We start from the raw sequence: 26,486 nt of genomic DNA on the forward strand, positions 1-26,486 counted from the left end.
AGTACTCCATGGTTTGGCTTGTTAATACATCAAAGCACTGTACCACTATTCCACATCGAGCATTTGTGCTAATTATATCACTGATTGATGAGAAATGGAGGTAGTTAATGGTTTCGAAACAGTTTCAGATTTTGTAGTTTTGACTCAGACATGATAGTAGCTGACTAAGTTTCTTTTTCAGTTTTTTTACATTTTGCTGAATTTAGGAGTATTATTATCCTATGGTGGTTGTCACCATTTTATAGTTGAAGGATCTGAACATGATTTTGTAAATGGGCAAAGGCTACCAGGTTATTAATTAAAGACTAAAGCAAAGAGAGAACAATCTAATATTCCAGCACACTCTGTCGAGGGACCATGTGCCAAGGGTGAATCCCCATATGCTGAGGTCCCGGTCTTACTTCGTCTGCTGGAGGAGGCGAGAAAGAGAAATAGAGAGGGAGTCATTTTGTGAGGCTCTCGTGCACCTTTAGTGTTCTTTTGGCCTCGCCCCCTCCCTATCTCTGTAACGTCCTCCAGCCCTACAACCCTCCAAGATTTTTGCGCTCCTCCAATTCTTGCCTCTTGTGCATCCCCAATTTTAATCGCTCCACCATTGGCGGTCCTGCCTTCAGCTGCCTAGGCCCTAAGCTTCGGAATTCCCTCCCTAAACTTCTCCGTCTCTCTATCTTTCTCTCCTCCTTTAAGACACTCCTTAAAATCTACCTCTTTGATCAAGCTTTTGGTCACCTGACCTAACATCTCCTAATGTGGCTCGGTGTCAAATTTTGTTTGATAATCGCTCCTGTGAAGCGCCTTGGGATATTTTACTATGTTAAAAGTGCTCTATAAATGCAAGTTGTTGTTATAAAACAATGTTGGCAGTGCCTTTGCCCACTCTTAGGGCCAAGGAATGCTCTTTAGACAGGGGTAGAGTCATGAATAATTGTTTCTTCACATCAATGCTGCAGTTACAGCACAAATGCAGCCTGAATCCAGAGTCAGGGCTTGAACTAACACCTCAGCACAGTGGAGTGAGTCTCCATGGGAGGAAAGAGTCTCATTCCACTTTAGTTCAGAGTCAGTTTGGGCCTTAACATCTGATTTACACTCCATGTTTAGTGACAGTTCAAAGCCCAAACCCTTCCCAGTTATATTAAGCTTGTCGTGTAAATGCACCCTCAGATGTTCATGAAGCCAGATAGCCACACTGAGACCACTTCGGTTGATTTTGTCACAAGCACCAAATGATTTTAAGGAGCAGCTGATGAAAGCTTTATCAGTGTAAAAGCCCAGGATATCTTGTTGGTATTTCTACAAATATATCAGACTGCATAAACCTTATGCCACAGTATTTTTTAAAAATAGGTTAGTAAACAAAGCTGTCACACCAAATAAAAATTACCAGTCATCTGGAAGATGTTGACCTTTCAGAATTCTCTTGAGTGACGACTCGAGAAAGCAATATAGATAAAAATGCAGGTTGTTTTCCAGGAACTTAGTGATGGCTTAGTAAGAATAATAATGAACTTTTGCAGCGACAGGCTTCTACGATCTGCTTAATCACTTTGCCTTGCACATAAGAACAATCTATCAAAGATACTCAAGCGAGGAATGGGGGTAAGGAGTTGTGGTAACTTTAGCACCGCAGCGCTGGATTCCCATTTGCAGAGTTCGTCCTATCGACCCCATCCTTGCTTGTGATTTGCCCTCAGTTTCCATTAACGGCCACATTTTGTTTGGCACAGATGGGATGTAATGAAAGATTGTGGAGCACTGCATCTCTGGGGAGGGGCAGGAAGGGGGAGAAGATAAAGCATGGAAAATCACACTGCAGATGTGCACTTCCTGTCACAATTTGGGTTCAGTTTTGATGGAGGAAGTGCAGTAGTGGGGAGCAGCAATGGGTATCTTAACAAAGGGTAAAACAAATGCCGTACAGTACAAAAAAAAGGTGAAAGCTCAAATGAAATAAGAGGAGGATTGGAACATATTTCATACGAAGCTATTCAAAATGCAAGGAACAATCCAAAGCTTGACTTTCCCAATGGACTTGGCACTGGTTGACCATCATAGTGCACATATCATCAGGATTTGAAACTGCTGAATTCTAGCTTTCCAAAGGTTCACTGGGGAACCTACACAGTATTCCTTGGTATCCAGTTGCAAGTTCATGAATACATTATCATTTCCGCACTCCAACAATGTCAAAGAGCCAGAAACAGAATTGACTCAAGTCACATCGGACTGCAGCACCTTCTGACCCACATTAAATCCTGCCCTGCATTCAAAATCCCACCTCACCCCTTCAAACCAGCACTGGGAAAATATTTTAAAAGCCATTCCCACTTAGGGGGTATATGTTGTTCTGTGGGTGGTTTAATGAGAAAGTAGATGCAAGTAGACAGGGGAGTAAGCTCAAAAGGTTGAGAAGCAACTTGCTATTAGTTGTTGAGTGCAACCTTCCAGTCCTGACTCCAACAACTATTGAATCCTTCCAACCCATCTGAGAACAGTGTGAATCAAAATAGTCAGCATAACTCAATCGGATACCTTTTGTTGGATTTTGAGTCATCTCCACAGTCTGCAATTATAATGTTCTTTGTGTTCTTAACCAATTTTTCATTTGAAAATTCATCACAAACAAATTACTTCCACCTCCTCAAAACTCCACACTGGAGGCTAATAATATCAAAGATCTCAGGGAACAACTTTTCATTGACGATCATTCTGTATGTTATTTAATTTAAAATTTACAACGCCTTTTGGTCTAATAATTCCACAGGACCGCTGCTATAATAAAACACCCACATCCTTTCATATACATGAGCAGTAGAAAAACAATTAGAGATTTGTTATGTTCATTACAATGGTACATTATTGTGATCTTCCATATAGTGCAAAAATTAAAACTTTATTAGCAATCCCAATGATGGATTGGGATGTATTCATATTTCCATGTAATCGACTGCAAATTATTTCTCGATGAACTTGTTATAACTTTGTCACAAATGTTAATCCTTGAGTGAGGACTAAGCTGCTGCTGCTTCCAATGAAGCCTCTCAGACTGAACAAAACCATAGCATAAGGTTCGTGCGATATTTTAAATAGAGAATAATAGATACCTGGGAGTGTTTACGGGTCATCGATCTTGTTTAGGTATCCAGATAATGGTTATAAACTGCTCAACTTCCAGGTATTATCGGTAGCCTCATCAGATCGCTGCCCTGTGATAACTCTCATCTATCCATTATTATCATTCTTAGAATACTTCAGTGCAAATCCTTTGCATCCTCTTTAAAGCTTACCATTTGTGGGCAATTTGAAGGACAAAATTACACTGGACTTTCAGCATGAGAGTTTCATGCACCAATAAAACCACAAAGTTGAAGCATTAGATTGATGCATGAAGCATGGGCCCTAATTAAATGTCACATTGTAGACAATCCTTGAACTTTTGGATAGGTTTGATATTGCCAAAGATGCCTCCCCACCTGTACCTAGTGCCTGACTCATTTCACATTCCAATGCCAGTGGATACAGGCCAATTTTGGTTTTGTCCCCAAGTTCGCCAGAACAGGAATTGCTGACAACCAATAATTACACATCTGTTAGAATTCACTTCATGAAGAATCAGGAAGATTGATTTTATCATTTGGGAATCAGGTTGAGTCAGAAATAGCTTCTATTTTCTAAATTTCTGTAACTTGGATCATTAATTTAGTAACAGGAATCTTGCTAGTTAGAAAGAGCTGGATTGTTACGCAATTGAACTGGAAAATGCTCTAACCAAATAACATCAATGCATAGGAAACCCCAATAACTTATTGAAACCCTGTTTACAACTATTTAATTCCTGCTTTGATATTTCAGAGCCGCCTTCTTCTGATAAACCTTTGGACCTAAAAGAGCTCATTTACAATGATGAAAATCCTGAGAGAAGGAGTTATATAGAAGTTATGGCATTCACTGCAATAGTTGGTTAAATGAACTTCTGAGAGCCAGCCATTTAAACATTTCTTTTAATTCATTCTGGCGTTGCTAGCAAGGTCAGCATTTATTGTCCATCCCCAGTTGCCTTTGAGAAGGTGGTGAGGACCTTTCTTCTTGAACGGCTGCAGTCCATGTGGTTAAGGTACTCCCAGAGTGCTGTTAGATTGGGGGTTCCAGGATTTTGGCCCAGCGACAATGAAGGCATGTGGAGATGATGGTGTTTCCATGCACTTGCTGCCCTTGTCCTTCTAGATGGTGAAGGTCATGGGTTAGGTGGTGTTGAAGAAGCTTTGGCAAGTTGCTGCAGTGCAACATGTAGATAGTACACATTGGAACCGCGGTGCACCGATGGTAGAGAGAATGGATTTTTAAGGTGGTGAATGAGCTGTCGATCAAGCGGACTGCTTTGTCCTGGATAGTGTTGAGCTTCTTGAGTGTTGTTGTAGATGCACATATCCAGGCGAGTGGAGAGTATTCCATCACACTCCTGACATGTCTTCTAGATGGTGGAGAGGCTTTGGGGAGTGAGGAGGTGAGCCACTCACCAGAATACCCAGCCTCTAACCTGCTCTAGTAGCCACGGCATTTATGTGGCTGGTCCAGTTGAGTTTCTGGTCAATGACAACCCCACTCCCACCACAGCCAGTAAATAAATGTAAATGGAAACTGGTATTCAGGAAACAGGAAAAGGTACAAAACCTGAATAGTTGCATATTATGCAGAATATCAATGATCCAAGTTTCGAGTCTTGCCTCAGCTATCCTCTTGGGTATAGCAGCGTTAATCACTCCTGCAAGTGGTGTGAGCGTCTTACAGTCAGGAGTGTGCCTCTACTGCCCAATATCTAACAAAACAATAGCATAACCCAGGGTGCAACAATAGTAACCCCTTATGACCTGAACTGGATGTTCATGTCTTTCGCATGTGCACATCTCCCAATTTTTCGAAGATGAACAGATAAAACACGTGGTAGGACGAGGCCAAGTATGTATCGTTAAGCTGCTTTACTTCATGGTAATTGAACATATAACTATGATCAGACTCACTGAATTCAATCAGTACAACTGGTCATCGTGTAATAATATAAGATAATGAACATGCTACACTTCTCCCCCAGTCAGTGGGTCGTCTTGCCTGATTTATACAGAATAACTTCTAACTACCCTCTTGTCTCTCTTGAATTCTAACGTACTGAGGTTGGTGAAAGCCTATCCTTATAGTTTTCCATCTGAAAACCTGACTGTTGAGTGATTGTCTCTGTCTCTGTTTATATCCCCATGTTCATAGCCTGAATGGAAGGCCAAACAACCTCGGCCAAGCACCTCCCAACACAATGGATGTGAGCTGAGGGGCAGAATTGTGGAAACGGTTCCAGATGGTTTAAGAATCTGGTTACTTGATTAGGAGGGTAAAACTCTTGAGCAGCTAGGTTTTATGACCTCGCAAACACAGGTAAAACATTGCACGGTTGGGAGGCCAGATGCTGTACACTTTCCCACGGACGAACTGCTCATCAAGTCAACTGCTCAGCACGCCTTGAGCGAGGCTGGAAGGGACAGCCAAGCCAAAGTCAGGGATCAGAAGACAATGAGGTCAGGGGTTTTAATGTGTTGAGACAGGCCACAAGGAAAACCACAGCTGGTCTCTTCGAAATTCTGCCACGCAAACCAGGAGGCTCTATGAGCTCTTAAGGTATGAGGCGGCCAGTTACATGATATAGATAGGTTGACTCCTTACTTTTACTTGGTTGTGGTGAATGGAATGCACATAAGGGGACAGTGAGACGCTGGCTGCTCACGATGCCCTGGTGAAGGATTACCATTCTGTGGAAATGTGGTCAAAAATCATGAAACATGACAAACACAATTTAGATCATGTTGAATGGGAGCAAGAGATCCCAGGGATGAAATGATGTAACTAGCTGAATTTCTCTCTTGCTTCTGACAAAAGATCATTGACCCAAAATGTTAACCCTACCTTCATCTCTCCATAGATGCTGCCTGGCCTGCTGAGTGCTTCCAGAAGTTAACATTTTTATTGCATTTCAGTCATCAGCAGTATTTTGCTTTTTGAATTTCTCTCCCGCAGTTTCTAAGGTTCATCTTGACCAACACATTAGCTAAAGTGTCTGACTCTCACCTTACATACTGTGATACAGAATTAGACAGAGTGTCTGATTCTCACCATACTCACAGTGATACAGTATGAGATAGAGTGTCTGATTCTCACTTTACACACAGTGATACAGTATTAGATAGAGTGTCTGAATCTCACCTTACTCACAGTGATACAGTATCAGAGTGTCTGATTCTCACTTTACTCACAGTGATACAGTAGTAAACAGAGTGTCTGATTCTCACCTTATTCACAGTGATACAGTATCAGATAGAGTGTCTGATTCTCACCGTACACAGTGATACAGTATCAGATAGAGTCTCTGATTCTCATCTTACACACAGTGATACAGTATCAGATAGAGTGTCTGATTCTCACCTTACTCTCAGTGATACAGTATTAGATAGAGTGTCTGATTCTCATCTTACTCACAGTGATACAGTATCAGATAGAGTGTCTGATTCTCATCTTACTCACAGTGATACAGTATCAGATAGAGTGTCTGATTCTCACCGCTCACAGTGATACAGTATTGGATAGAGTGTCTGATTATCACCTTACTCACAGTGATACAGTATTAGATAGAGTGTCTGATTATCACCTTACTCACAGTGATACAGTATCAGATAGAGTGTCTGATTCTCACCTTACTCACAGTGATACAGTATTAGATAGAGTGCCTGATTATCACCTTACTCACAGTGATACAGTATTGGATAGAGTGCCTGATTCTTACCTTATGCAGAGATACAGTATTAGACGGAGTGTGTGATTCTCACCTCACTCATTGATACAGAATCAGATACGATGTCTGGTCCTCACCTTACACACAGTAATACAGTATCCGAAAAAGTGTCTGATTCACACCTTTCGCACAGTGATACGGTATTAGATAGAGTGTCTGATTCTCACCGCTCACAGTGATACAGTATCAGATAGAGTGTCTGATTCTCACCGTACACAGTGATACAGTATCAGATACAGTGTCTGATTCTCACCGTACACACAGTGATACAGTATTAGACAGAATGTCTGATTCTCACCTTACTCACAGTGATACTGTATCAGATAGAGTGTCTGATTCTCACCGTACACATAGTGGTACAGTATCAGAGAGAGTGTCCGATTCTCAGCTTACACAGAGTGATACTGTATCAGATAGAGTGTTTGATTCACATCTTACTCACAGTGATACAGTTTTCGATACAGTGTTTGATTCTCACCTTACTCACAGTGATACAGTATTAGATAGAGTGTCTGATTCTCACCTTACACACAATGATACAGTATTAGATAGAGTGTCTGATTCTCACCTTACTCACAGTGATACAGTATTAGATAGAGTGTCTGATTCTCACCTTACACACAGTGATACAGTATCAGGTAGAGTGTCTGATTCTCACCTTACACACAGTGATACAGTATCAGATAGAGTGTCTGATTCTCACCTTACACACAGTGATACAGTATCAGGTAGAGTGTCTGATTCTCACCTTACACACAGTGATACAGTATTAGATAGAGTGTCTGATTCTCACCTTACTCACAGTGATACAGTATTAGATAGAGTGTCTGATTCTCACCTTACACACAGTGATACAGTATCAGATAGAGTGTCTGATTCTCACCTTACACACAGTGATACAGTATCAGATAGAGTGTCTGATTCTCACCGTACACACAGTGATACAGTATTAGATAGAGTGTCTGATTCTCACCTTACACACAGTGATATAGTATTACATAGAGTGTCTGATTCTCATCGTACACACAGTGATACAGTATCAGATAGAGTGTCTGATTCTCACCTTACACACAGTGATACAGTATTAGATAGAGTGTCCGATTCTCACCTTACTCACAGTGATACAGTATCAGATAGAGTGTCTGATTCTCACCTTACACACAGTGATACAGTATTAGATAGAGTGTCTGATTCTCACCTTACACACAGTGATACAGTATTAGATAGAGTGTCTGATTCTCACCGTACACACAGTGATACAGTATCAGATAGAGTGTCTGATTCTCACTTTACACACAGTGGTACAATATTAGATAATATCTGATTCTCATCTTACTCAAAGTGGTACAGTATTAGATAAAGTGTCCGGTACTCAACGTACATACAGTGATACAGTATCAGATAGAGTGTCTGATTCTCACCGTACACACAGTGATACAGTATCAGATAGAGTGTCTGATTCTCACCGTACACACAGTGATACAGTATCAGATAGAGTGTCCAATACTCAACATACACACAGTGATACAATATCAGATAGGGTGTCTGATTCTCACCGTTCACACAGTGTAAGATTCTCAAAATTCACAGATCCCCCAAAACTCGGAGAAAAACCCTAAAGAAATTCACCTTTTCCCTGAGTATTTTTTTTTATTCGTTCACGGGATGTGGGCGTCGCTGGCAAGGCCGGCATTTATTGCCCATCCCTAATTGCCCTCGAGAAGGTGGTGGTGAGCCGCCTTCTTGAACCGCTGCAGTCCGTGTGGTGACGGTTCTCCCACAGTGCTGTTAGGAAGGGAGTTCCAGGATTTTGACCCAGCGACAATGAAGGAATGGCGATATATTTCCAAGTCGGGATGGTGTGTGACTTGGAGGGGAACGTGCAGGTGGTGTTGTTCCCATGCGCCTGCTGCCCTTGTCCTTCTAGGTGGTAGAGGTCGCGGGTTTGGGAGGTGCTGTCGAAGAAGCCTTGGCGAGTTGCTGCAGTGCATCCTGTGGATGGTGCACACTGCAGCCACAGTGCGCCGGTGGTGAAGGGAGTGAATGTTTAGGGTGGTGGATGGGGTGCCAATCAAGCGGGCTGCTTTATCTTGGATGGTGTCGAGCTTCTTGAGTGTTGTTGGAGCTGCACTCATCCAGGCAAGTGGAGAGTATTCCATCACACTCCTGACTTGTGCCTTGTAGATGGTGGAAAGGCTTTGGGGAGTCAGGAGGTGAGTCACTCGCCGCAGAATACCCAGCCTCTGACCTGCTCTCGTAGCCACAGTATTTATATGGCTGGTCCAGTTAAGTTTCTGGTCAATGGTGACCCCCAGGATGTTGATGGTGGGGGATTCGGCGATGGTAATGCCATTGAATGTCAAGGGGAGGTGGTTAGACTCTCTCTTGTTGGAGATGGTCATTGCCTGGCACTTATCTGGCGCGAATGTTACTTGCCACTTATCAGCCCAAGCCTGGATGTTGTCCAGGTCTTGCTGCATGCAGGCTCAGACTGCTTCATTATCTGAGGGGTTGCGAATGGAACTGAACACTGTGCAGTCATCAGCGAACATCCCCATTTCTGACCTTATGATGGAGGGAAGGTCATTGATGAAGCAGCTGAAGATGGTTGGGCCTAGGACACTGCCCTGAGGAACTCCTGCAGCAATGCCCTGGGGCTGAGATGATTGGCCTCCAACAACCACTACCATCTTCCTTTGTGCTAGGTATGACTCCAGCCACTGGAGAGTTTTCCCCCTGATTCCCATTGACTTCAATTTTACTTGGGCTCCTTGGTGCCACACTCTGTCAAATGCTGCCTTGATGTCAAGGGCAGTCACTCTCACCTCACCTCTGGAATTCAGCTCTTTTGTCCATGTTTGGACCAAGGCTGTAATGAGGTTTGGAGCCGAGTGGTCCTGGCGGAACCCAAACTGAGCATCGGTGAGCAGGTTATTGGTGAGTAAGTGCCGCTTGATAGCACTGTCAACGACACCTTCCATCACTTTGCTGATGATTGAGAGTAGACTGATGGGGCGGTAATTGGCCGGATTGGATTTGTCCTGCTTTTTGTGGACAGGACATACCTGGGCAATTTTCCACATTGTCGGGTGGATGCCAGTGTTGTAGCTGTACTGGAACAGCTTGGCTAGAGGCACAGCTAGTTCTGGAGCACAAGTCTTCAGCACTACAGCTGGGATGTTGTCAGGGCCCATAGCCTTTGCTGTATCCAGTGCACTCAGCCGTTTCTTGATATCACGTGGAGTGAATCGAATTGGCTGAAGACTGGCTTCCTTGATGGTGGGGATATCGGGAGGAGGCTGAGATGGATTATCCACTCGGCACTTCTGGCTGAAGATGGTTGCAAACGCTTCAGCCTTGTCTTTTGCACTCACGTGCTGGACTCCGCCATCATTGAGAATGGGGATGTTTGCAGAGCCTCCTCCTCCCGTTAGTTGTTTAGTTGTCCACGACCATTCACGACTGGATGTGGCAGGACTGCAGAGCTTTGATCTGATCCGTTGGTTGTGGAATCGCTTAGCTCTGTCTATAGCATGTTGCTTCCGCTGTTTAGCATGCATGTAGTCCTGAGTTGTAGCTTCACCAGGTTGGCACCTCATTTTTAGGTACGCCTGGTGCTGCTCCTGGCATGCTCTTCTGCACTCCTCATTGAACCAGGGTTGATCCCCTGGCTTGTTGGTAATGGTAGAGTGAGGAATATTCCGGGCCATGAGGTTACAGATTGTGCTGGAATACAATTCTGCTGCTGCTGATGGCCCACAGCGCCTCATGGATGCCCAGTTTTGAGCTGCTAGATCCGTTCTGAATCTATCCCATTTAGCACGGTGGTAGTGCCACACAACACGTTGGATGGTGTCCTCAGTGCGAAGACGGGATTTCATCTCCACGAGGACTGTGCGGTGGTCACTCCTACCAATACTGTCATGGACAGATGCATTTGCGACAGGTAGATTGGTGAGGACGAGGTCAAGTAAGTTTTTCCCTCGTGTTGGTTCGCTCACCACCTGCCGCAGGCCCAGTCTAGCAGCTACGTCCTTCAGGACTCGGCCAGCTCGGTCAGTAGTGGTGCTACCGAGACACTCTTGGTGATGGACATTGAAGTCCCCCACCCAGAGTACATTCTGTGCCCTTGCTACCCTCAGTGCTTCCTCCAAGTGGTGTTCAACATGGAGGAGGACTGATTCATCAGCTGAGGGAGGACGGTAGGTGGTAATCAGCAGGAGGTTTCCTTGCCCATGTTTGACCTGATGCCATGAGATTTCATGGGGTCCAGAGTCAATGTTGAGGACTTTGGCCATTGACTAAAATCCTAAGATGGAAGGATAGGTGAGACGTCACCAGACAAATCCACAACACACACAGTGGAATGTGGGAGAATTACTGCTTCAGACAATACTCTGTTTTAATGCAAAATCTACAGCAGGTGGTCAACACTCAGTACTAATTCGAAAGGCAGTAGGCAATTGAAAGAGGCAACTGCTCCAGACATGATGGGGCCATGTCTTTGTTTTAAAGCAAAACCGATCAACACCTTGGACGTTGGATACAAAAGGAAGCCTTGTGTGACAAGCTCTAAAAATCGGAATTAACAATGACCCATCGGGAGAAGCAATTGCAACATGATGAGGGACCATCAAAAAGCCATCAAAGATTCTTACGGACTTTGTAGGAACTGTTTAGACAGACATGAAGCCCCTTTTTTTTTAAAGTGACGAAGACCATTGTAAAAGCGGGATATAGAAGTGGAAACTCAAAACCTCTCTCTCTCTCTGGCTCTTGCTGGCTCTTGTTTGCTGCTTGTCTTGTTCTGCCTGTCTCTGGAAGGAGAGCAGCTTCCAGTGAAACCAACGACCCCTACGTGAGAGAACCGGTCAGCAGACCTGCAAGGGCAAAGGATTGTTCAACGGCTCGGGAGGTGACAGTTCAACAAGGCGAGGGGGCAACAGAGAGAAGGTCAGCAGCTCTAGAAGCAGGCCGACACACAAGAAACAACCAGAGCAACAGCCTCAGCGACCATCAGACACCTCGCAGCAACAAGGGCCTTACAAAACAACCAACTGAATATTGCCACCAACCAACCGGGTAATATTGGGCCACCGCGACCAAAGAAAACCAACTCGGGAGAAAACCGAAGATCTGCAAAGTTTCCACTCTACAATCTATTCCTGACTTACCTCTGGGTGAATTACTGTCAAGGATTTGTTTGGTGAGCATTATCTCTGGCCCTTTAGAGTCCAACTTAGCTAGTACAGTGGGTTTGGGAGGGGTGAGGTATCTTTCCACTGTAATTTCCCTCGTGTGTACCAAAGTGTTCCCCATTTTATTAGAGTGTTAAGATTGTTGTGTTGTATTTTCTCTCTTGAATAAAGGTCAAAGTTTCTTGCACCAAAACTGGTTATCTGCTGCACTTTGTCACAACCCCCAAATAAGTCCAAGGTCTAGAACCCAGGGAGTGGGAGCGATTCGACCGCTCAGAAGTCAGAGGTGAAGCTGACACACGCCACCACCCCCTACAACAGTGATACTGTATCAGATAGAGTGTCTGATTCTCACTTTACACACAGTGATACAGTATTAGATAGTATCTGATTCACATCTTACTCAAAGTGGAACAGTACTCAATGTACATACAGTGATACAATACCATATCGAGTGTCTGATTCTCACATTACACACAGAGTGATACAGTATCAGATAGAGTGCCTGATGCTCTTCGCTCACAGTGATACAGTATCAGATAGAGTGTCTGATGCTCCTCACTCACAGTGATACAGTATAAGATAGAGTGCCTGATGCTCCTCACTCACAGTGATACAGTATAAGATAGAGTGTCTGATGCTCCTCACTCACAGTGATACAGTATTAGTGTGTCTGATTCTCACTGTATACACAGTGATACAGTATCAGCTAGAGTCCCTGATGCTCTTCACTCACAGTGATACAGTATTAGAGTGTCTGTTTCTCACTTCACTCACAGTGATACAGTATCAGATAGAGTGTCTGATTCTCACCTCACACAGCGATATAGGGGCTGATTTTCGGACGGCCGAGCGCGTGCGTTGGGGTTCCTAAAATGGCGGAATCCCGGAGCGGGTTTGGAGCCCGGCTCCAACCCGCTGACATCCGTGTTCCCCAATGACACATTCGGATGCGCGCGCAGCTCCCACATGCGGGACTTCCACCGGCAATCAAAGCCAGCGGGCTGCTGCTTTCAATTGTTATTTAGATAGTTGAGGTACTTGACAGACCTCATTGACTGCAGATTTTGGCAGGGGTGCAATTTTGAAGGATCCTCAGCGTGTTTCCCGTGCTGTGGGAAACACTCCCTGTTGGAGCAGACATGTTTCAGCCAGCAGCCAGTGGGAGATGCAAAGGATTATTTGACAGTTGGGGGGAAAACCTCATTTATTGCAGCAGGGCACTCTGTCACTTCAGACAAAGTTTTGGCTGCAACATCTTTATCTTTCCACTCAAAATTATTAATTTATACCCTAAACTCTGCTGTGCAAACACATTTACCTACTTTTGGAGCCCCTCAAACTCACACCATCAGGATGGGGGGGCGCATAGCTGCATTCATCACTTCATCCGAGGACAAGCAACATCACCAGCCTCGTCAGGCATATTGTCCACCTCCGCAACGTGGAGCTCTATAACACAGTGCTGCATCACAGGCACCTGCACAAAATAGTCGTGCAACTACACATACACCCACTGCAGGGTGACCCAATGGGTGGCATCAAGTGTGGGTGTTCATGGTGAACCTCATGAAAGGGACTCATCACACAAGCCAGTCAAGAATGGCCAAGACATGGCAGTAGTGGTGACAATAATAATATTTAATGTGCCATTAATAAAAATCAAATATAAATAAAAAACATGACAAACCGTCAAACGCCCTTGTGTATCCCCTTTGTGCTCACAAAACCTTCGCCTTACGCTTCCGACTACTCCTATGTGGTGCATCCCCTGTGGCTGCAGCAGAGGTAGTGGCAGGTTGCTCTTGTTCATGCCCTGACCGATTAGATGCTTTGGGCCTACACCCTCTGAGTTTCAGTGCCTGTGAGGGCCCCTCCAAAGACTGCTCCACCTGCACCTGTGCAGGGACAGACTCAACCACCTGGAGAGGAGGCAGCATTGCAGGTACTGGTTGAGAGGGGGGCAACGGGTGAGACGTGGGAACGCTTTGAGTGGCGTCCCCACGTCCATGTTCCCTTTTGCCATAATCCCTGTCTTGGGTCAGGCCCACATCCCTCCTATCATCCTGCTGGACGACAGTTTGGAGGACATGTGTGAAGCCTTGTAAGGCCAATGCTAGTGTATCTGCCTGCCCGTTTAAGGTGGCAGAAAGTTGCTAACCCTGAGTCCGAAGGGCTGTTGTCAGGGCCTCAATGGACTCATTGGTGAGCCGTGCTTGAAGCTCGATGGAGGCCAGCCTTCCCTCCATCGCAGACATTCCCGCACTTACCCGCGACACTATCTCAGAGATGCCCTTACATCCCTGTGACAGTATCTCAGAGATTCCCTCCTGTACCTGTGCCACCATTCCACTCATGCAGGAGTTGGACTCCTCCATCCTCTGCGCGATTGTGGAGGGTGCGTGTGGCACCTGTTCCAGCACCTCGCAAATATGTTGCTGCCCCTTGATCATTCTCCTTTTAAAGGATGGCCCCCAGGGTTCAGCATCTGTGTCCAGCTGAGCAGAGCCTGGAGGGGAGTGCTCCCATCAACGTAGACTCTCCACAGCTGCCCCTGCCACCAGTGCCTGCTCGTGCTTACATGTGTGGTGACTCACCATGTGCGACCCCAACTAACTGAGGATGGGGATCCACCGAGGTGTGTATAACTGCGCTGATGGATGGCTCGCTCAGATGTGACAGTGCCCCCTCAGAGGCCGGCAGGTCCTCTGAGAAATTGCCCTTCACCGTCACGACGGTCGCTGAAGGCCCTGTAAGAGAACGGAAGGCAATATTAAGCATGATGACAGATGTTGGGGTGCTGAAGATGGCAAGGCATGTTAACATCATTTGCGATTGTGAGTGCTGAATGTTAAAGTTCTGTCACCAGCCGTTTGTCGGGTGGCAGTCTCGGCGTCCCCGACGGACAGACACTCAAGGGTGCGGCTCACTTCAAGAGCCTCCTGCTCCGTGTCTGTGAGGACGACCAGATGTTGCAGCCCCCCTCCAGACTTCGCCCTCTCCCGTGCATTCTGGGTCTCTTCTCCTATAAGGGGAGAAAGTAGAGAGATATGAGTGAGGGATGGTGACGTGGCCAACCGCTGAATGCATTGGTTTGGGTGAGGCTGACTGTGAAAGAGATGCATCAGAGGGTGAGTATGAGACAGAGCCATGACATTGTATGAGGATTGGGTTGAGTGGTCGTGGTGGGATGAGTACTGGGGAGGTGAGTAAGTGCAGGATGAGCTTTGAGTGGGTGTGAGGAGTGATGTGATAGAGTAGTGTTGGCAGTGCAGAAGGAGTTGTGGGGTGGGGGCGGTGATGTGGAAGACGGAGTGTAGGAGAATCAGTCAGTGTACTCACTTTGGCTGACCTAATTAGGTCATTGAAGCGCTTCCTGCACTGGATCCATGTGCTGGAGACGTTGCTGCTGCTGGTGACCTCCTCTGCCAGCTCGGGCCAAGCCTTCTTGGTGGCAGAGACAGGCCACTTCCTCCCGTGCGCTTGGTAGAAAATATCCCTCCTCCTCTTCACCCCATCCAGTAGGACCTGGAGTGAGGCATTGTTAAATCTGGGAGCAGCCTTTCCCCTGGTCTGTTCCATGCTGTACTTTTGGTTGTTTGCTGCAGGAGCAGCATTGGAGGACTGCCCCTTTAAATAGGGCTCCTCTAGCTGACAGCCTGTGATGCGGTGGCACAGTCCACCCACTGCGCAGGTTGACGATGGGAAACCCGGAAGACACGATAAGTGCCTTCAATTTACCCACGATCAGGTGGGGAACGGACGGATTTTACAGGGCTGTTTACCCACATGCCCAGTTGCCTCCCCCCCCCCCCCGCTGCCATCCCGCCTCCCTGGTAATATCGGGGCCATAGTATCAGATAGAGTCTGGTTCTCACCTCACACAGTCAAATTGTATTACAGTGTCTGTTTCTCACCTTACACACCGTGATACAGTATTAGATAGAGTGTCTGTTTCTCACCTTACTCTCAGTGATACAGTATCAGATAGAGTGTCTGATTCTCACCTTACTCTCAGGGATACAGTATTAGATAGAGTGTCTGTTTCTCACCTTACTCTCAGTGATACAGTATCAGATAGAGAGTCTGATTCTCACCTTACTCTCAGTGATACAGTATTAGATAGAGTGTCTGATTCTCACCTTACTCTCAGTGATACAGTATCAGATAGAGTGTCTGATTCTCACCTTACTCTCAGTGATACAGTATTAGATAGAGTGTCTGTTTCTCACCTTACTCTCAGTGATACAGTATTAGATAGAGTGTCTGATTCTCACCTTACTCTCAGTGATACAGTATTAGATAGAGTGTCTGATTCTCACCTTACTCTCAGTGATACAGTATTAGATAGAGTGTCTGATTCTCACCGTACACATAGTGATACAGTATCAGATAGAGTGTCTGTTTCTCACCTTACTCTCAGTGATACAGTATCAGATAGAGTGTCTGATTCTCACCTTACTCTCAGTGATACAGTATTAGATAGAGTGTCTGTTTCTCACCTTACTCTCAGTGATACAGTATTAGATAGAGTGTCTGATTCTCACCGTACTCACAGTGATACAGTATTAGATAGAGTGTCTGATTCTCACCTTACTCTCAGTGATACAGTATTAGATAGAGTGTCTGTTTCTCACCTTACTCTCAGTGATACAGTATTAGATAGAGTGTCTGTTTCTCACCTTACTCTCAGTGATACAGTATCAGATAGAGTGTCTGATTCTCACCTTACTCTCAGTGAAACAGTATTAGATAGAGTGTCTGATTCTCACCGTACACATAGTGATACAGTATCAGATAGAGTGTCTGATTCTCACCTTACTCTCAGTGATACAGTATCAGATAGAGTGTCTGATTCTCACCTTACTCTCAGTGATACAGTATTAGATAGAGTGTCTGATTCTCACCTTACTCTCAGTGATACAGTATTAGATAGAGTGTCTGTTTCTCACCTTACTCTCAGTGATACAGTATCAGATAGAGTGTCTGATTCTCACCTTACTCTCAGTGATACAGTATCAGATAGAGTGTCTGATTCTCACCGTACACATAGTGATACAGTATCAGATAGAGTGTCTGATTCTCACCTTACTCTCAGTGATACAGTATCAGATAGAGTGTCTGATTCTCACCTTACTCTCAGTGATACAGTATTAGATAGAGTGTCTGATTCTCACCTTACTCTCAGTGATACAGTATTAGATAGAGTGTCTGATTCTCACCGTACACATAGTGATACAGTATCAGATAGAGTGTCTGATTCTCACCTTACTCACAGTGATACAGTATTAGATAGAGTGTCTGATTCTCACCTTACTCTCAGTGATACAGTATTAGATAGAGTGTCTGATTCTCACCGTACACATAGTGATACAGTATCAGATAGAGTGTCTGATTCTCACCTTACTCATAGTGATACAGTATTAGATAGAGTGTCTGATTCTCACCGTACACATAGTGATACAGTATCAGATAGAGTGTCTGATTCTCACCTTACTCACAGTGATACAGTATTAGATAGAGTGTCTGATTCTCACCGTACTCACAGTGATACAGTATTAGATAGAGTGTCTGATTCTCACCTTACTCTCAGTGATACAGTATTAGATAGAGTGTCTGATTCTCACCGTACTCAGTGATACAGTATTAGATAGAGTGTCTGATTCTCACATTACTCACAGTGATACAGTATTAGATAGAGTGTCTGATTCTCACCTTACTCTCAGTGATACAGTATTTGATAGAGTGTCTGATTCTCACCGTACACATAGTGATACAGTATCAGATAGAGTGTCTGATTCTCACCGTACACATAGTGATACAGTATTAGATAGAGTGTCTGATTCTCACCGTACACATAGTGATACAGTATTAGATAGAGTGTCTGATTCTCACCTTACTCTCAGTGATACAGTATTAGATAGAGTGTCTGATTCTCACCGTACACATAGTGATACAGTATTAGATAGAGTGTCTGATTCTCACCGTACACATAGTGATACAGTATTAGATAGAGTGTCTGATTCTCACCTTACACATAGTGATACAGTATTAGATAGAGTGTCTGATTCTCACCGTACACATAGTGATACAGTATTAGATAGAGTGTCTGATTCTCACCGTACACATAGTGATACAGTATTAGATAGAGTGTCTGATTCTCACCGTACACATAGTGATACAGTATTAGATAGAGTGTCTGATTCTCACCGTACACATAGTGATACAGTATTAGATAGAGTGTCTGATTCTCACCGTACACATAGTGATACAGTATTAGATAGAGTGTCTGATTCTCACCTTACTCTCAGTGATACAGTATTAGAGTGCCTGATTCTCACCTTACTCTCAGTGAAACAGTATTAGATAGAGTGTCTGATTCTCACCGTACACATAGTGATACAGTATTAGATAGAGTGTCTGATTCTCACCGTACACATAGTGATACAGTATTAGATAGAGTGTCTGATTCTCACCTTACTCTCAGTGATACAGTATTAGAGTGCCTGATTCTCACCTAACTCCCAGTGATACAGTATTAGACAGAGGCCCCAATATTTACAGGGAGGTAGGTGGGTGCAGGGGAGGGCAGAAGTAGTGCAGGGTTGGGAGTGGGGGGGGGGGGGGGGAAACGGAGAGGCTGGGGTTTGAAAGGTCCTGCTGAACTTAATAGCAGGAGCACATTATAATTTTATTCTTCCATTTCCTGCCCGGCAGCTGGCAAGTTTGACAGGCTGCTGAGTGGAAATCCTGCAGCAGGAGGCTGCAGCCAGGGCCTATTGGGGACGGTCCCCGGTGATCAGGGGGGAGAGATCGGGGGTTGGTGGGTGGGGTGGTGGGAGGAGAGCCCAGCAATGGCGAGGGAGAGATCCGAGATCGGTGGGGTAGGGGGGAGCTTGACAATGATGAGGGACGGAGGGAGAGATCAGGGCTTCAAACTGAGCCTTGGTTATGGGGGTGGGAGAGCCCGGCAATGGCGATGGAGGGAGGGAGAGTTCGGGGCTTGGGGGCGGGGGGTAGTCAAAGATCACGGCAGCGAGGAGAGGCTGAAGGGAGGCGGAAGGCTTCCTTGAAGGGACGAGGCGAGCACTCCTTCTCCTCCTGGCCCACAAGCAGTGCTCTAATAAGCACTTACCTTCCGGAGTTGGCTGCTCTCGCACCCCCCTTTCGCTGCCGAGTTTCCTGAGCCCTGGGAAACCTGGCTGCAGCTGTTACATTTAAATCAAGCTCCCAATTGCATAGTGGGAGCCTGATTTAAATATGATAATATAGTGTCCCGTCTCTCCAAGACAGGCCTCGCTATCCAGCTTAGTAAAATCGGGGACGAGCACGTACATGGTGGGTTGGTGATGCGTTCCCCGATTTATAATTTTTGAACCCACACCCCCCATGACCCTTCCCTTCGTGGGGGGTTAATATTTAGGCCAGAGGGTCTGATTCTACCTTATACAGTGATACAGTATCAGCTATAAGAGTGTCTGATTTCATCAGTACTCAGTGAAGCAGCATTAAAGAGTATGCCTACATTGAATGACCCATGCTGGAAAGTGAGAGCCTGTGGATGTTGGGTTGTTAAAAGTTCAGCTGTGAGGATATCTCCTCTCCCTCTCCCCCCTCTCCCTCCCCCATGACCACAGCTAAACAGCCTGCTGATGCTCAGGGCGAAGACTGACGCATTGAACATGCCCCACTGAATGAGATATGGGGTGGCTTCCATCAGCCCTGGAGTCGTACCCCAGCAAGTGTCTGCAGAGCTTTCAGGAGAGATCGCTGGAAAAAAAACCTCAGTAAGGTTCCCTCACCCCTAAGGCCAGCCACTGAAATAATAACATTGAATTACAAGTGGATATTCTGAGCAATTGTCCTAGAAAAAAATCCATTGCTGTACTCATCAGGAATTCGAGCAGGTAGTCGACACTGAACTAGGGCATCTCCCACTCAAGTTCGACTTATGCATAATTCTCTTTAGCGCATATGCTGTGTCATTAAATTACAGTAACATTTCTCCCCTCAGCACTCTACTGCTTGCATGAAGCAATATTTAGAGTCACGCAAACCTCCGCAGTGCTGTGCACACAGTGCAATTGCCAGGTTATAGACTCTTGTTGCCCAGCAGGGGGTAAAACCAATTACTTGAAAAACAAATGAGCAAAGCACCAATGACAAACCTGGTGCACTTCCGCATCACTATAATAAAAGCTGCCTTTATGCAGCCATACACTGTTTGATCTAACTCAGCTGAATGAATGGAAAAATAGAAAGATAAGCTTTTGGCTCGTGTACATTTCAAAAAGCAATACCTAGCATACGCATTTTAAAACCCAGGAAAATCCGTAATTAGGATTTCTAACTAGGTAACACTGGTTATGAACACAAGCTAGAATCCTTAGTTTGAAGTCATTGTTACCATTAGAATTCCAAATATGCAGGTTTTAATTGGCTGCGAGTAAGTGTAACTTGTTACTGGTGAACATTTGGTGCAATTTTTTTTACACAGAGTTGGAGCACGGAATGCTTTGCTACAGGGAGTAGTTGAGGCAGAGACCACTGCATTCTTAAGTGAATAGAAAAATAACATTTGAGGCACAGGAAGATACAAGTCAGTGAGCTTTCTTTTGGATTGCTGCAGCAAAGAGTCAACACAAACACGATGGGCTGAATGACTTCCTTTTCTACTGTGAACTTCTATGATTCTTCTTCTTTTACTTTCTCAAGAAAGTACATTCACATTTCATGAAGTAATTCTACATTATAGATTCACACATATATTTTACAATGCCACTATATATTTAAATGCACATTCACATATATATGAAAATATTGTAGATATAGGTGTACATTAGGGGTACAGTAACATAGTGGTTATGTTACTGGACTAGTAATCCAGAGGCCTGGACTAATAATCCGGAGTCATGAGTTCAAATCCCGCCACGGCAACTGGGGAATTTAAATTCAATTAATTAAATAAAATCTGGAATTTAAAAAAAAACTTGTATCCGTAATGGTGGCCATGAAACTACCGGATTGTCATAAAAACCCATCTGGTTCACTAATGTCCTTTAGGGAAGGAAACCTGCTGTCCTTACCCGGTCTGGCCGACATGTGACTCCAGACCCACAGCAATGTGTTTGATTCTGAATTGCCCTCTGAAATCGCCGAACAAGCCACTCAGTTGTAAAATCTCGCTAAAAAAAGTCATAATAAGAATAAAACCGGATGGACCATCCGGCATCGGACCACTAGGCACCGGACACGACAAAGGCAAACCAAGCCCAGTCCTGCAAAGTCCTCCTCCCTAACATCTGGGGACTCGTGCCAAAATTGGGAGAGCTATCCCACAGACTAGTTAAGCAACAGCCTGACATAGCCATACTCACCTTTCAGCCAACGTCCCAGACTCTTCCATCACCATCCCTGGGTATGTCCTGTCCCACTGGCAGGACAGACAGACCAGTAGGTGGCGGTACAGTGATATCCAGTCAGGAGGGAGTGGCCCTGGGAGTCCTCAACATTGACTCTGGACCCCATGAAATCTCATGGCAACAGGACAAATATGGGCAAGGAAACCCCCTGCTGATTACCGCCCTCCCTCAGCTGATGAATCAGTTCTCCTCCATGTTGAGCACCACTTGGAGGAAGCACTGAGGGTAGCAAGGGCACAGAATGTACTCTGGGTGGGGGACTTCAATGTCCATCACCAAGAGTGGCTCGGTAGCAACACTACTGACTGAGCTGGCCGAGTCCTGAAGGACATAGCTGCCAGACTGGGCCTGCGGCAGGTGGTGAGCGAACCAACACGAGGTAAAAACTTACTTGACCTCGTCCTCACCAAACTACTTGTCGCAGATGCATCTGTCCATGACAGTATGGTAGGAGTGACCACCGCACAGTCCTCGTGCAGATGAAGTCCCGTCTTCGCACTGAGGACACCATCCAACGTGTTGTGTGGCACTATCACCGTGCTAAATGGGATAGATTCAGAACAGATCTAGCAGCTCAAAACTGGGCATCCATGAGGCGCTGTGGGCCATCAGCAGCAGCAGAATTGTATTCCAGCACAATCTGTAACCTCATGGCCTGGCATATTCCTCTCTCTACCATTACCAACAAGCCAGGGGATCAACCCTGGTTCAATGAGGAGTGTAGAAGAGCATGCCAGGAGCAGCATCAGGCGTACCTAAAAAAGAGGTGCCAACCTGGTGAAGCTACAACTCAGGACTACATGCATGCTAAAGAGCGGAAGCAACATGCTATAGACAGAGCTAAGCGATTACACAACCAACGGATCAGATCAAAGCTCTGAAGTCCTGCCACATCCAGTCGTGAATGGTGGTGGACAATTAAACAATCAACGGAAGGAGGAGGCTCTGTAAACATCCCCATCCTCAATGATGGCGGAGTCCAGCACGTGAGTGCAAAAGACAAGGCTGAAGCGTTTGCAACTTCAGCCAGAAGTGCCGAGTGGATGATCCATCTCGGCCTCCTCCCGATATCCTCACCATCACAGAAGCCAGTCTTCAGCCAATTCGATTCACTCCATGTGATATCAAGAAACGGCTGAGTGCACTGGATACAGCAAAGGCAATGGGCCCCGACAGAATCCCAGCTGTAGTGCTGAAGACTTGTGCTCCAGAACTAGCCGCGCCTCTAGCCAAGCTGTTCCAGTACAGCTACAACACTGGCATCTACCCGACAATGTGGAAAATTGCCCAGGTATGTCCTGTCCACAAAAAGCAGGGCAAATCCAATCCGGCTCATTACCGCCCCATCAGTCTACTGTCAATCATCAGCAAAGTGATGGAAGGTGTCATCGACAGTGCTATCAAGCGGCACTTACTCAACAATAACCTGCACACCAATGCTCAGTTTGGGTTCTGCCAGGACCACTCGGCTCCAGACCTCATTACAGCCTTGGTCCAAACATGGACAAAAGAGCTGAATTCCAGAGGTGAGGTGAGAGTAACTGCCCTTGACATCAAGGCAGCATTTGACCGAGTGTGGCACCAAGGAGCCCCAGTAAAATTGAAGTCAATGGGAATCAGGGGGAAAACTCTCCAGTGGCTGGAGTCATACCTAGCACAAAGGAAGATGGTAGTGATTGTTGGAGGCCAATCATCTCAGCCCCAGGACATTGCTGCAGGAGTTCCTCGGGGCAGTGTCCTGGGCCCAACCATCTTCAGCTGCTTCATCGATGACCTTCCCTCCATCATAAGGTCAGAAATGGGCATGCTCGCTGATGATTGCATAGTGTTCAGTTGCATTCGCAACCCCTCAGATAATGAAGCAGTCCGTGTCCGCATGCAGCAAGACGTGGACAATATCCAGGCTTGGGCTGATAAGTAGCAAGTAACATTCGTGCCAGATAAGTGCCAGGCAATGACCATCTCCAACAAGAGATAGTCCAATCACCTCCCCTTGACATTCAACGGCATTAGCATCACCGAATCCCCCACCATCAACATCCTGGGGGTCACCATTGACCAGAAACTTAACTGGACCAGCCACATAAATACTATGGCTACAAGAACAGGTCAGAGGCTGGGTATTCTGCGGCAAGTAACTCACCTCCTGACTCCCCAAAGCCTTTCCACCATCTACAAGGCACAAGTCAGGAGTGTGATGGAATACTCTCCACTTGCCTGGATGAGTGCAGCTCCAACAACACACAAGAAGCTCGACACCATCCAGGACAAAGCAGCCCGCTTGATTGGCATCCCATCGACCACCCTAAACATTCACTCCCTTCGCCACCAGTGCAGAGTGGCTGCAGTGTGTACCATCCACAGGATGCACTGCAGCATCTCGCCAAGGCTTCTTCGACAGCACCTCCCAAACCCGCGACCTCTACCACCTAGAAGGACAAGAGCAGCAGGCATGTGGGAACAACACCACCTGCACGTTCCCCTCCAAGTCACACACCATCCCGACTTGGAAATATATCGCCGTTCCTTCATCGTCGCTGGGTCAAAATCCTGGAACTCCCTTCCTAACAGCACTGTGGGAGAACCTTCACCACACGGACTTTTGCGGTTCAAGAAGGCATCTCACCACCACCTTCTCAAGGGCAATTAGGGATGGGCAACAAATGCTGGCCTTGCTAGCGACGCCCACATCCCACGAACGAATAAATTTTTAAAAAAACATTGATACACACATTTTATGAAAGTGTACATTCCCATGTGTATTTCATGAAGAGATTGCACACCCTGGCAGCACGGTGCCTTCAAGAGAAATGCATCAACACATTCAGGCTTCTTGGCATAACTTGCAGTGGGAGCAACACAGGTTGTTTGATCTTGTATTCTGGGAGTTCGTTAGGGCAGAGAGAGGGGGCCCTGCACATTGGTGGTCATGTGCATTGGGGTCGATGCTCCTCATGGCCAGTGGTTGGGTTGCTGTGCTAAGAAGGTAGTTTGTGCTGTATGAGTCTCCAAGAACAACCCCTGGACTGTTTGGAATTTTCCCAGTTCTAGGTGGAGGCCAAACAACACTCATTCTGATTGTATGTGTTTAATTTTGTTGTGGGGAGAGCTACACTCCATCAAAGAAGGAATGATGCACCTTCCAGCTAATAACAATAGTTGAGCTAACCGGCTCATTGTGGAAGGACTTTCCTTTCCAATGGGCAGGTTCTATTTCTATAGTTGGCTATTTTTATGAATGACCAGCCACCATTTTCTAAACCTAATTGAAGGTTGTGCTATGATTCTCCATACACAGTGAGCTCCTGATTATAGGGAGTAGGGGTCAGCTGGTGAGCAACCCAGTGGGAGTGAGAACTGTCGGTCACTCTTACACAATTTATGGTGGTTAGGCATAGAAAAACAATTGAGGAGACTTGTGAGCAGATCTTCACTCATTCTGGGTCAGTAGGTGGAGCAAAGCAAGAAAAGAAAGAACTTGCATTCATATGGTACTTTTCACGTCTTCAGGATGTCCCAAAGCATTTCACAGTCAATGAATTACTTTTGAAGTGTATTCACTGATGCTTTGAGGCAAATGTGGCGGCCAATTTGCATGCAACAAGCTCCCACAAACAGTAATGAGATAAATGACCATTTTTTTTGATGATCTTGGTTGAGGGAGGAATGTTGGCCAGGACGCTGGGAGAACTCCTCGCTCTTGATCAAAAAAGTGTCATGGGATCTTTTACGTCCACCTAAACAGGCAGACATTTCACGACAGCTCTTGGTTTAACATCTCATCTAAAGGGCCCCAACTCCAACAATGCAGCACTCCCTTAGTACTGCAATGAAGTGTCAGCCTAGGTATAGAAGTGGGGCTTGAACCCATAATCTTCCAATTCAGGGATGGGACTGCTACCAACTGAGCCAAACTGACACTGGGGAGACCCAAGTAGGGGAAGTTAGGAAAATGAAGAAAATAACCATCAATAACCATAAAAACATTAATCATGGAATGGCGCATCTAGACATCCTTATATTTCTCGGGCTTTTGTAAAGTGACTCAGCCTAGTTACACCTCTAAAATTAATGAATAATTTTACAGGTGTTTACAATTATGGCTGCTCTCTTATTTTTAAGTACAGTTGTATTTAAAAGGATGGCAAGTTGCTGATAACCAGATCTGAGCATTTCTGTACCACTAAGGACCATAAGTGGCACTTGGAAACAATTAGAATCATCCAGGACACTGACAATAATTTGCTTGTATGAGTTTTGAATTCTGGCTGGATTTGACCACTTGTAACAACATCTTTTGAAAAATACCATCAGAATCTGTGAGAGTAATTTTAACCTCACCCGCCTGTCGGGAAATTGATGGGATCAGGTGCAACACTGGTTTTACACCCTGATAATTCAAGTTAACGGAGAGTAGGATGGGGCAGGGTGTAGATCCAGTGCTCCACCCGATCATGTGGGTTTTCTGCTGTAAAATTGCCCACTGTATCTCTGTCTCCCACAAGGCCGCAACAATTTGTTGAGATCAAAGTTATTAAAAACCCAGAATTTACATATTTAATTTGTGTTACCTAGCTAATAAATATGCTTTGCTTCACTAATTTTGTCAAGAGTAGCAGAAGGAAAGGGAATAGTGGAACTTCACCCCTCCCACCCCCCAATATATAAAATTTCCAGTAGAGGTCACCGGGCAATGACCAGGAGATGGAACATTGGCTGTTTTCCTTCCCAACATTATTGCCCCAAACACTGCCGTGAGTGGGATCACTTATCACAAACAGGGAATTAGAACCTTGGTTGTGTGACCTAATATCATGCAGACAATGTTGGAGCTTCTCACCCTATCTCCATCACAAAGATTGACCTACAATCCCCCACCCCCTGAACTCTGTTTCTCTGACTCCAGCCTCGAGTGCATCCTCCCTCCCTCCCATAGCCTACTATTGGTGGCTGTGCCTTCAACTGTCCAGGACCCAAGCTGTGGAATTCCCTTCCTTTATCACCCTCCTTAAACCCTACCCCTTTGACTAAGTT

At 45.5% G+C, this 26,486-nt stretch overlaps 1 protein-coding gene across 2 annotated transcripts in view; it reads right to left on the reverse strand.

The window, feature by feature from the left end:
- The window catches only part of slc8a3 (solute carrier family 8 member 3), a 512,228-nt gene that overhangs the window by 106,453 nt on the left and 379,289 nt on the right, over positions 1-26,486 (reverse strand). The gene's annotated exons all lie outside the window — the stretch shown is intronic.

This window comes from Heptranchias perlo, chromosome 10 (genome assembly GCF_035084215.1).
Source record: "Heptranchias perlo isolate sHepPer1 chromosome 10, sHepPer1.hap1, whole genome shotgun sequence".
NCBI classification, from domain to species: Eukaryota; Metazoa; Chordata; class Chondrichthyes; order Hexanchiformes; family Hexanchidae; genus Heptranchias; species Heptranchias perlo.